This window comes from Leopardus geoffroyi, chromosome A1, assembly GCF_018350155.1.
Source record: "Leopardus geoffroyi isolate Oge1 chromosome A1, O.geoffroyi_Oge1_pat1.0, whole genome shotgun sequence".
Taxonomy (NCBI): Eukaryota; Metazoa; Chordata; class Mammalia; order Carnivora; family Felidae; genus Leopardus; species Leopardus geoffroyi.
Window position 1 is genome coordinate 213,910,724 of NC_059326.1, and position 12,708 is coordinate 213,923,431.

The 12,708-nt window shown below is 43.3% G+C and overlaps 1 protein-coding gene across 4 annotated transcripts in view; it reads right to left on the bottom strand.

The window, feature by feature from the left end:
• PDZD2 (PDZ domain containing 2) overlaps positions 1-12,708 on the bottom strand; it is a 368,370-nt gene that overhangs the window by 271,775 nt on the left and 83,887 nt on the right. For 3 of the 4 annotated variants that reach the window (XM_045440968.1, XM_045440958.1, XM_045440936.1), the window contains exon 2: positions 8,016-8,156. The exons of the other annotated variant lie outside the window; for it this stretch is intronic. The gene's annotated coding sequence lies outside the window, so the exon portion shown is untranslated. The remainder of the gene's footprint in view (positions 1-8,015; positions 8,157-12,708) is intronic. 4 annotated transcript variants of the gene reach the window in all.

The window sequence follows — 12,708 nt, forward strand, 5'->3', positions numbered from 1 at the left end:
GAGACTAAACAACCAATGGGTCACTAAACAACCAATGTCACTAAACAACCAATGGGTCAATAAGAAATCAAAAGCAAAATTTAAAAAAAGAAAAAAACCCTCAAGACTAATGGAAATGGAAATGCAACATACCAAAACTTATGGGATGCAGGTAAAGGACTTTTAAGAGGGAAGTTCATAGCAATAAATGCCTACCTCAAAAAACAAGAAAAATCTCAAATAACCTAACTTTTCACCTCAAGGAACTAGAAATAGAAGAACAAATGAAGCCCAAAGTAGTAGGGGGAAGAAAATAAAACAGATAATGAGCAGAAATTAATGAAATAGAGACTAAACAAACAATACAAAGGATTAAGGAAATCAACAGCTGGTTCTTTGAAAGGATAAGCAAAACAGAAAGGAGGCATTACCACTGATACCAGAGAAATAGATAAGAGATCACTAGGAAAAATGATATGCAACAAATTGGACAACCTAGAAGAAACATAAATTCCTAGAAACATGCAATCTTTTGAGACTGAATCATGATGAAACAGAAAATCTAAACAGACCAATTATTAGTAAGGTGATTGAATCACTAATTTTAAAACTCCCCATAGACATAAGTCCGTGACCAAATAGCTTCACTGGTGAATTCTATCAAACATTCAAAGAAGAATTAATACCAATCCTTCTTGAACTCTTCCAAAAAACAGAAGAGGAGGGAACACTTCCAAACTTGTTTTACCAGGCAAGCATTATCCTGATACTAAAACCAGACAGACACTACAAGAGAAGAAAATTATAGGCCAATCCTTAGTGAACATAGATGCAAAAATCCTCACCAAAATATTAGCAGACCAAATTCAACAATACATTAAAAGAATCATCAAGTGGGATTAAGTGGGATTTATTCCAGGAATGCAAGGGTGATTCTACATCCACAAATCAATCAAGGTGATACACTACATTAACAAAATAAAGGGTAAAAATCACATATGATCATCTCAATAGATGCAGAAAAAAACATTTGACAGAATTTAATAACCATTTATGATAAAAACTCTCAACAAAGTGTATATAGAGGAATGTGCCTCAACATAATAAAAGCCATAAATAGCGAGCCTGCAGCTAACATCAGTGTTTTAATGGTGAAATCTATAAGTGTTTCCTCTTAGATCAGAAACAAGACAAGGATGCTCTCTGATACCACTTTTATTAAACACAGTATTAGAGTCCCTAGCCATAGCAATCAGACAAGAAAAAGAAATAAAAGGTATCCAAATTGGCTAAATAAAAAAAAAAAAAAGTAAAACTGTCAACTATTTGCAGATAACATGATACTATACATAGAAAGCCCTAAATAAAGACTGTCAGAATTAGTAAATGAATTGAGTAAAGCTGCAGGATACAAAATCAATATGCAGAAATCTGTTGTATTTCTATCTACTAGTAACAAACTATCAGAAAAAGAAATTTGAAAAATAATCTCATTTATAATTGCATCAAAAGAATAAAATATCAAGGAATATATTTAATCAAGGAGGTGAAAGACTTGCACACTGAAAAGTATTTGACATTGATGAAATAAACTGAAAAAGACACAAATAAAGGAAAAGCTGTGGGTGCCTGGGTGGCTCAGTCGGTTGAGCATCCAACTCTTGATTTTGGCTCAGGTCATGTTCCCAGGGTCGTGGGATCAAGCCCCACGTTGGGCTCTGCACTGAGTGTAGAGTCTGCTTGGGATTCTCTCTCTCTCTCTCTCTCTCTCTCTCTTTCTTTCTCTCTCCTTCCGTCCCTCCCTCTGCCCCTCTTCCTGACTTGTGTGCTCTCTCTAAAATAAAAAAAATAAAATACATAAAAAAAGAAAAAAGATTCTTCCATGGATTGGAAGAATCAATATTGATAAGATGTCCATACTACCCAAGCAATCTACAAATTCAATAAATCTCTACCAAAATTCCAATGGCAGGGCACCTAAGTGGCTCAGGTGATTAAGCATCTGACTCTTGATTTTGGCTCAGGTTATGATCTCTTGGTAGTGAGACAGAGCCCTGCATCAGTATCCACAATGAGCATGGAGCATGGTTGGGAATCTCTCTCTCCCTCTCTCTCTGCTCCTCCCCATTCATGCTTTCTCTCAAAATAAATAAATAAACTTAAAAAAATTCCAATGGTATTTTTCACAGACACAGAACAAACAACTCTAAGTACTAAGTACTCTAAGTACTTTGGCTAGTCTGAGTAGCCAAAGCAATCTTGAGAAAGGAGAACAAAGCTGGAGGAATCACACTCCCTGATTTCAAACTATATTACAAACGTATAACAATCAAAACAGTGTGGTACTGGCATAAGAACAGACAAATAGATCAGTGGAACAGAACAGAGAACCCAGAAATAAACCCACACATATATGGTCAATTAATTCATGACAAAGGAGCCAAGAATATACAACGGGGAAAAGACAGTCTCTTCAATGAATGCTGTTGAGAAAATGGACAGCAACACTGAAAAGATTGAAACTGGGCTACTATCTCATACCACACACAAAAATTAATCCAAAATAGATTAAAGACCTGAATATAAGACCTGAAACCATCCAAGAAGGAAATATAAGCAGTAAGCAACTTGACCTTGGTATTGGTAATGATTTTTTGGATTTGACACCAAAAGCAAAGACAAACAAGTAGGACTACATCAAGCTAAAAAGCTTCTGCACATTGAAGGAAACCAGCAACAAAATGAAAAGACAACTTATTGGATGAGAGAAAATATCTGCAAATCATACATCTGATAAGGAGTTAATATCAAAAATATATAAAGCCCTCATAGAACTTAATACCAAAAAAATAAAAATTTTTAAAGCTATTTTTAAAAATCCAATTAAGAAATGGGCAAATCTAAAAAGACATTTTTCCAAAGAAGACACAGATACATTAAAAGATGCTCAACATCACTAGTCACCAGACATATATCTATATCTATATCTATATCTATATCTATATCTATATCTATATCTAAGATATATATATTTTTTAAGGTAGGCTCCATACCCAACATGGCACTTGAACTCATGACCCTGAGATTAAAGTAGCATGCTCTACCAAGTGAGCCAGCCAGGCACCCCCATCAGAGACATACAATGCAAAGCCACAATGAGATAACATCTCACACCTGTCAGAATGGCTTTTTCCAAAAAGACAAGAAATAACAAGTATTAGAGAGGGTGTGAAGAAAAGAGAATCCTTGTGCCCTGTCAGTAGAAATGTATGTCAGTGCACCCACTCTGAAAAACAGTATAAAAGTTTCTCAAAAAATTTAAAATAGAAGTATCATAACATCCAACAATTCCAATTCTGGATATTCATCCAAAGAAAATAAAAACAGTAACTGAAAAGATACATACACCTGCATCTTCACTGCAGCATTATTTACAATAGCCATGATATGGAAACAATCTAAATGTCCATCAGTGGATGAATGGGTAAAGTAAATGTGGTGTGTATATACAATGAAATAGTACTCAGCCCTTTCAGAACCTGAGCCCTGCATTGGGTCCTGCACTGACAGAGCAGAGCCTGCTTAGGATTCTTTCTCTCCTTCTCTCTCTGCCCCTTCCCTGCTCACGTGCACACACTCTTTCTCAAAATAAATAAACATGAAAAAAAAAAGGAATGAAATTCTGCCATTTGCAAGAACGCAGATGGACCCTGAGGGCATTATGCTAAATGAAATGAAATAAGTCAGACAGAGAAAGAGAAATTCCATATGATCACTCTTATATGTGGAATCTAAGAACAAACAAATGAAAAAAAAATGCATACATACATAGAACAGACTGGTGATTGCCAGAAGTAGGGGATTTGGGGGTAGGTGAAATAGGTGAAAGGAGTCAAAAGGTACAAACTTCCAGTTATTAAATAAGTAAGTCATGGGGACATAATGTACAGCACAGTGACTCTAGTTAATAACACTCTATCGCATATTTGAAAGCTAAGAGTAAATCTTAAAAAGTTCTCCAACTCCTGAGTATATAATCAGTCTCTCCTCAAGGTCCTGGGGCAGATCTTCCTGCCCATGGGTCCTGTTTCCACGCTTTAATAAAATCACCTTTTTGAACAACAACAAAAAATCACAAGAAAAAAATTTGTAACTGTATCTGGTGAGGGATGCTAACTAGTCTCATTGTGGTGACCCTTTCACAGTATGTTCAAATACTAAATCACTATGCTGTACACCTGAAATTAATATATATATTGTATGTCACTTATACTTCAATAAAAATAAATTTTAAAAATTACAAACAGGTGGGAACACCTGGGTGGCTCAGTTGGTTAAGCGACCGACTTCAGCTCAGGTCGTGGTCTCACAGTTTGTGAGTTCAAGCCCCACATCGGGCTCTGTGCTGACAGCTCAGAGCCTGGAGTCTACTTCAGATTCTGTGTCTCCCTCTCTTTCTGTCCCTCCCCAGCTCATGCTCTGTGTCTCTCTGTCTCTCAATAATAAATAAATGTTAAAGAAAAAAAATTTAAAAAAAAATACAAACGGGTCAAGGTCTAGGTCCTCAAAAAGTTTAGAATCCAGTGTGGTCAGGAGCAGGAAGAGGCACCTCTTGAAAGGCACCTGAGAACTCAAAGGCCTCCTGGACAGAGCTGCCAGCAGAATGACGGACAAGACTCACAAAACTGGGACGCCTGGGTGGCTCAGTCTGTTAAGCCACCGACTCCGGCTCAGGTCACGATCTCGTGGTTCCCAAGTGCAAGCCCTGCGTTGGGCTCTGTGCTGACAGCTCAGAGCCTGGAGCCTGCTTCGGATTCTGTGTCTCCCCCTCTCTCTGCCCCTCCTCTGCTTATGCTCTGTCTCTCTCTGTCTCTCAAAAATAAATAAATGTTAAAAAGAAAAAATGAAGAAAGAAAAAAGACTCACAAAACTGACGAGCCCCTGGTCTGCACAGTAACTGCTGTGGGCAGAAGGGACCAGACACGTGGAATGAGTTAGACGGACAGACAGGAGCTGGAATTAACAGAGTAATAAAAACAAGAGTGAATTCACCTCAGGAGCTGGAGCACTTTATAGGCATGAGGTTGGGCTGACAGGGCCCAGCTGACTCCTTGTGACGCAGGGCCCACAGGACAACAGCCCAGTGCAGCTGGTAGTGGCGTGGGAAGGGGAGGAGCCGAGTCAGAGCTGACCTCCTAGGCGGTGAATCACAGCCTACACACACTGGCTCTGATGTTCCAGTTGGATTCAACTGATAGCAAAACCACCTTGACAATTCTCTTCCCCTTTGAGACTTGTCCTCAAGTGTGTGCTGAGTGTCCCATCAGCCAATAAGCTGTTAGCCTCTGGGAACCACCATTAACATATTCTTAATACATTGCAACGTGTTGGCTCTTGATGACGCTGACTTGATACGAAATAAAATTCTAAGATGTACATACTCGGTGGTGCTTTTCCCCCCTTTCTTTATATTTGCTTAACTAACTGGATTACTCATTGAATTGAGGGTCCTTCTAACTCTTGCTCCCGGGGGACGCTGTGTCTTTTCCTCCGCACCCAGCCTGGCGGCCGTGCTCCACTGACTTGGAAGGAGTGACTCCCCCACGTGGAAAGCAGTGCCCCACCTCCCACCAGCCTATAGTGAGGACAGCCAGGACCAAGGTCACAAGCCAGCAGAGGCATGGGTGTTCTCACCCTGGGCTGCGGATCTTCAGGAAGGATGCACAGATGAGTAGTTTAGCTAGCTCTCAGCAGGTGGGCAGCACTGAGAGGCCAGAAGCAGCAAGAGGACATCCAGGGGTATGTGGCAGGGCCACGGGTGCTAGGCCAGACTGGTGTCCCCTAGATCATCCCTGTGATGTCATCCCACAGTCCACCCAGACTCCTCTTGTCTTGATCTCCCATTGACTCCTTGGGGTGCCTGATATACTTAAATTCTTTTATCCAATAAATTATTATTATTGTTTTTAAATTTTTTTATTTTATTATTATTTTTTTAGTGTAAACTTTATTTGAGAGCAAGAGAGAGGGCACACACAAGCAGGGGAGGGGCAGAGAGAAAATCCCAAGCAGGATGAATCCCGCAACAGGGCTTGAGATCATGACCTGAGCCAAAATCAAGAGTCAAATCTTCAACTGATTGAGCCACCCAGGCACCCTTATTTTAGTATTTTTGAGAGAGAGCGAGCGAGCATGAGTGAGAAAGAGGGGCAGAGAGAGACAGAAAGAGAGTGCAAGAGAGAATCCCAATTAGGCTCCACACTCAGTGCAGAGCGCAACGTGGGGCTCAGTTCCATAACCCTGGGATCATGACCTGAGCTGAAATCAAGAGTCAAATGCTCAACCGACTGAGTCACGCAGGTGCCCCTATCCAATAAACTATTTTTATGCTTCACTATTTTTATGCTTTAAGCATCCAAAGAAGATGTTACTCCACCAAGCACTAGGTGTCCCCACAAGCCATGCAGCAGCCACAGGACCCCGTGTGGGCCCTGAGGGAATGGCTGGTCAGCACCAGTGTGAGGTCTTCCCAAGCTCCCCTCTCTCTCTTCATTTTACTTAATTATCCACCAAATAGTAACAAATAATAAAATTGGTGGGTAGTTGCTGGGGATGTGGTGATGAACGAGCTGGAACAGTCCTTACTCTCAGAGCTGACAGCCTTTCTCAGTGTGTACAACCGGTCTTTAGAAAAATTCTGAAATGTTCTCATTCTCAAAGATGTCTTATGTCAGTGGTAGAAAGCACGTGACCTCGAGCTCTGCACAGACACACGCAGATGCACACCAGATCCCGAAAACACCCGGCCGCCTATCCCCAGAGTGCTTGACCTGCACGTATCTCCTTTTATTGCTGGCCTTGTCTTTCCCCATCAGAACTCTTCTCTGTCCCATTCCTATGAGGTCTAAATTATAGTCATTAACACGTGAGAGGCCAGCATTTTGATACTCAAGGCTTTATTTATTTATTTTTAATGTTTGTTTATTTTTGAGAGACAGTGCGTGCGAGTGTACAAGTGGGGGAGGGGCAAAGAGAGAGGGAGACACAGAATTGAAAGCAGGTTCCAGGTTCTGAGTTGTCAGCCAGAGCCTGACGTGGGGCTCAGATCATGACCTGAGCCAAGTTGGATGCTTAACCAACTGAGCCACCCAGGCACCCCTAAAGCCTTTTTAAGTAATCTTTTTAAGAAGCATGGAGACAACAGTCTTCTGTAGCTAATACATAGGCCCCCAAATTTTGGCCCTAACTCTCAGAAAAGGAGTCCAAATGGGCAGTTGTATATGGCCACTTCAAATTATTTTTTTTTAAGTTTACTTACTATTTATTTTGAGTGAGAAAGAGAGAGAGAGAGAGAGCAAGAGAGAGCTGAGGAGGGTCAGTGAGAGAGAGGCAGAGAGAATCCCAAGCAGGCTCCAGGCTGTCAGTGTCGAGGCCTATGCAGGGCTTGAACCCACAAACCATGAAATCATGACCAGAGCCAAAACCAAGAGTCAGACACTGAAGTGACTGAGCCTCCCAAGTGCCCTGCCACTTTGAATTCTTAAGAGCAGTGGGTATTCCTGCCTGTTCTGCCCATCTTCCCCCTCTTCTCCCTCACTGCACAGACCGCTCAGGCTATCTTATCCACTGCTAATATCTGCCACTCACAAGCTGCTACTCCATTTCACAGAGAGATTGGCAAATTGTTTCTGGAAAAGGGGGGGGGGGGCACAGCTTCCCTTCCCAAAGAAGCTATCATTCACATTAGGTTCAGTCCTTTTTAAGAAGGTTTACACTAAAGGAATAAAATCTGTTAACTTCCGTTGTCCATTTTCCCCTGCAGAATACACAACACATCGCCTAGAGGTTAACGAGAGAGAGAGAGAGAGAGAGAGAGAGAGAGAGAGATAAACATCTAAAGTCTAGTGATGCATGCACTTGGCGCCTTCAGGAGCCAAGAGTGCTCATAAGAGGAAAGAGGGAAACAGAATGCAGCTGTCTGATCAGCTTCATTGTAGGCGGCATTTGCACAAAACAGGGTATCCTATGTTTGCTACCTTCAAACTCTGCGAGCACCACTTCCTCCAAAATGCTGGTCAAATGGCCATTGGAGACTTCCAGTCCAAAGAAACTTCTTCAGGCTTAATATTTCTGTTTCTACCCCAACTCATTCTTCTCATGTCATAATTTGCTCCCATCTACAATGAAAACAAAAACAAAAACATCCAGAAACGGTAGTCGAAACGAGGCAGTTCATAACCCAACACAAATAAGGAGTTGTTGCTTGTCATGGATGATGAACTAGACCACAGGTTCTGAACGTCTGTGGTTTGTCCAGAGGGTGGAGCCTGGGAAACCTCCAAAAGGCGGCTGTGGATGCCGCTACCCTGTCATTGACTGCACTGCCTGTAATTTTCAAGCAGGATGCCCCACATCACACAACACCAACATCCTTCTCTGCGCTTTTTATAACATAATGCTGAGTTTTTGCTGAACAAGCCCTCACTTGTCCAAGCCTCAGTTAGTCTGTTGTATAACATATGTAGATTGGTATTTTTATTGACTTTTGAAACACTCCAAATGTTGTTCAAGGAGGAGTTTGGTGTCATTTCACAGAAACACTTAAGTCATCCACTGCACACACTGGAAGGGACTAGCGATTTTGTAATTTAACCTACTCATCTATCCAGTGCGGAAATGAGGCCAGGAGAGGTAAGTATCCCGTTTAAGTCTCTTCAGATCATTCCAGAAAGAGTCATAATCAGAATCCAGGCTCTCTGACTGCTGAACCAGAGCTCTTTTCACTTGGAGAGACCAAAGTACAAGATTTAATTTTTTAAAGGCACGCGCTATTGGCCATGGTAAGAGAAAATGAGAACGAGTTACTTAAAATACAGAAAGAAGGCAGAAGCCTGATGATAACCAATTAAGTTAACACAGCCTCCCAATTAAACCATCCATACAGAAGCCGAATTGTGGAATTCGAGTTCCTCTGCTCTTCTTCCAATAGAATTACTAATAAGCTGCTGGGAGACCCAAAGGTGAAGAAAGAGTAAAAAAAAAAAAAAAAAAAAAAAAAAAAAGACATCCTAGAGCCTTGAAAGTCCAGCCTCAGAGCCCCCAGGCTTGGCACAAAGGGATGTCCCCAGGCCTCCCTTTCCTCCAGTGGCCAATGGCTTCAGGGGACATTGGAGCCCCTCATCCCTGTGGTCCATATCAGGATGGGGCAGAGCGGCGGGGGGGGGGGGGGGGGGGGGGGGGCCTCAAGTCCCTAACAGCTGTCCCCTCCTGAGGACAGCATGCAGGTCGATGAGTGACTGGTTGCCAAGGGCAGCCAGCAGAGGCTGAAAGGTACTGCATTAACTACAGCATCATTATTATTAAACCTACAATTTAAAACCAATTATGCTTTGCAGAAGACTGCAGCCTCCATTTAAACCACTCCTGGAGGAAAATAAAAAGCCCGTTACACAGAGTTCAAGGCAAGCTACAGAAGCGCTTATGCCACATGAAGCTGGGATTCAAGCACAAATTAATAATCATAACCCTGGGGTTCCCACTCAGAGAGAAGCAGAACAATGGAAAGCAAATGCTAGAGAATAAAAACAAAATGCAAACATCCTCCTTTTACCAAACAGCAGCTAGATTTCCTGGAGATTTCAAAATAAATTTCCTTACTTCACTCAGAGGGGGAAAGCCTGACATGTAAATCAGAGGTCCTGAGCTAGCAGCCAGGCTCTCCCTACAGTGCTGGCTGGAGGGGGGCGGGTGGTGGTGGGAGGAATCACTGGCTAACATCTAGAAATTAGGATTCTCCATGTAAAAAGCCTGGACTTGCAGCTTCTCTTGACAAATCAGACTATCCAGGAACGCTGTGGCAATGACTATCTAGAACCATCCACTGCCTTCTGACACAGAACCTGTGCATGCTATCATCTCATAAAGGATTACAAAAGAGTGGAATCATCCTTACAATGGCATCTCTATCAAAAATTTTCTTCCGCTTGTCCCACTTCATTTATTTGTGTTCTCCATCTGACATATCTTAGATATTTGATTGATTCCTATCCCAAATCTCCTTCAGGAGACAAGTATTCTGCAGCTGCTGAAACTATCGGTCATAAAGAAAGTCAGTTTCAATTTGAATGATATTTATCAAGTGTCTACTGGGTTCAAGAGACCGCACTGGGCCTTGGGGGAGGGACTCAGAGATAATTAAGGCCCATCACTTCACTGTGGGCATTCCAGCTCAAAAGACTGGGCAAAACCCTGGAGAATATGATGTCATGAGAAAGGCATAAACCACTATGGGGTTCAGAAGAGGCAGAAACCACATCTGGCTGGGACTTCAGGAAGAGCTACATGGAAGAAACAGCATTTGGAATGGGCTTCCAAGAAGGGTGGTATTTTGAAAAGTGAAGAAGGAAAGCAAGAGAGATCAGCAAGCACAAGGTGAGCATTTGCAAAGGCTCCAGGCACCAGGAGTGTGTAGGGAACAAGGAGTAACCCTCCCCCAAATGTGTATAAACTTGGAAAGAGAGGAGTTGGGTTGTTCAACTTCTGGGTTCTGTTCCCACCTCCTCCCTTAGCTCAACTCCTGCAGAGACAGAGGTGGGATCTTAACTCCCCGATGACAAATGAATGATGCAGAGGGGCCACCCTCACAGTCTTTTGCAACAGGAACACCCAAACCACCCCACAGATGCTGATGCCACAGAATGGGGTTCAGGCTCTATATTACCAATTGGCAGTGCTAGCTGCTGGTGGAGGCTGTTATTTAGCACAGCACCAACTGAGACCCAGGCCCCTGCTGGGGGATGCCCCTGTATGTGGCAGGGTCCCTGCCTTCATCAAAAGGAAACTGACAAGCAGAAAATTAGTAGCCATGTGGGTTTAGCATCATCTGTCTAGCCAGTTGCTTAAGTAAAAAGCCTTGGAATTCAGATTTGATTTCCCATCACATCCATCCTCAAAACCCACAGTCTCTGCTCTCAGAATGCATCCTGAGTCTAAACTCTTCTCATTCTCAGCACCAATGTCATCATCTCAGCCCAAGTACCCTAGATCTGGACTGCTGTGAGAGCCTCCCCACTGGTCTCCTTGCTTCTGCCCTAATCCCCTAGAGTTGATTCCCCACACAGGAGGGAAGGTCAGATTTATCATTCCACTCTTCTACTCAGAGCACCAAATAGCATCCCATTATACTTGGAATAGAATCTGAAGTCATCACAGAGCTTTCCAAGGGCTGCATAACCTTATCCCTGACCACCTCTTCCCCTCATCTGCCACCCTGCTCTCTCTCTTCACTCCAGCCATGGTCATTCAGATATTTACCGAGTGCCTCTCAAGTGCCCAGCAACCACTAGGGCTAGCAACACACCAGGACCAGCGACCATGGGGATAGGGTCTTTGTCTACTTTGTCCACTGTAGTGTCCCCTGCATCTGGACAAGTGTTTGGCACATCACAACTGCTCACTATTTGCTGAATGACAGAATTCGGGGCGAATCTGTTGGGCCCTGCCCACATGAGCCAGCAGAGTTCAGAAAAGGAGGAAATGGTTGAACCGAGGGAGGCAAAGCGAGGATGAGCTGGGCTCCAAGAGCCACCTGCCCACCTGCAATAGAGATAAAGGCAGACAGGAGCAAAGCCTTTTTCAGGTGGGAGAAAAGCCATGACCCAAAGTATAGAGGTTGGATCTAGGGTAGCAGGGGCTGGAGTATAGAAGTGGGATCTGGGGTAACAGGGGCTGGAGAGGGCAAACTGGCCCAGGTGAGCCTAATGGTCAGTTCCAGGGTGGGGTGGAGGAGGGGGGCAGCTTTCAGCCGAAGATGAAGCTGCAAAGGAAGAGCAGGAAGAGCTGCCATGGTTTCCAAGAGCCGGTCGCTTTAAATATCACCAGCTGGACAGCAATCCATCTCCAGAAATCCTGATCCAGGTCCTGTATCTCTAACAGGTTTGGGAACCACTCTGCTGAGAATCCTGTAATCCTAAAGAAACGACATCAGAGCAGGATGCCAATTTTCTAAGTAAGTCTTATACTCTTATGCAGCTGAGAACCTCTGCCAGAAGGGGAACCCGGGAGCTAAGTCTGGGGAATCCTGAGGGTGGAGAAAGCCCATGGGGCAATCCAGGGACACTCAAGGGAATGCAGGGAGCAGCAAGATGATGACGTTGGAATCACGCTGTCGCTTTCTTCATTCTTGAGTCAGCCAGACATGACTGAGATAGAGCTCAGAGATAGACCCCTCTGAGCTTCGTTTTCTCATCCGCTCACCTATTCTACTCATGGAAAAGAAACAAACATAAGTGGACCTACTAGGTGTCACTGATCTAAGCCAAGGGAGAAAACATCACTCCTGCTACTCAAGGTGTATTCATTTCCACCTAGGAGCCAGAAAAGCTGAAAAGCTGAACAGCTCAAAAACAGTAAACCCCACCTCACAGAGTTGTGGGAGGAGTTAAAAAGAGAAAATAAATTGAGGTGCCTGGGTAGCTCGGTCAGTTAAGCATCCGACTCTTGGTTTAGGTTCAGGTCACCATCTCACAGTTCATGGGTTTGAGCCCTGTGTCAGGCTCCATGCTGGCAGCTCCATGCTGGCAGCACACACAGTCTGTGTGTGATTCTCTCTCACCCTTTCTCTCTGTCCCTCTCAAAATAAATAAACAAACTTAAAAAAGAGAGAGAGAATATAAATGAAGGGCCCTGTATACAACAGAGTCAACAAAGTCACTTCTACCTTGCTTGCTT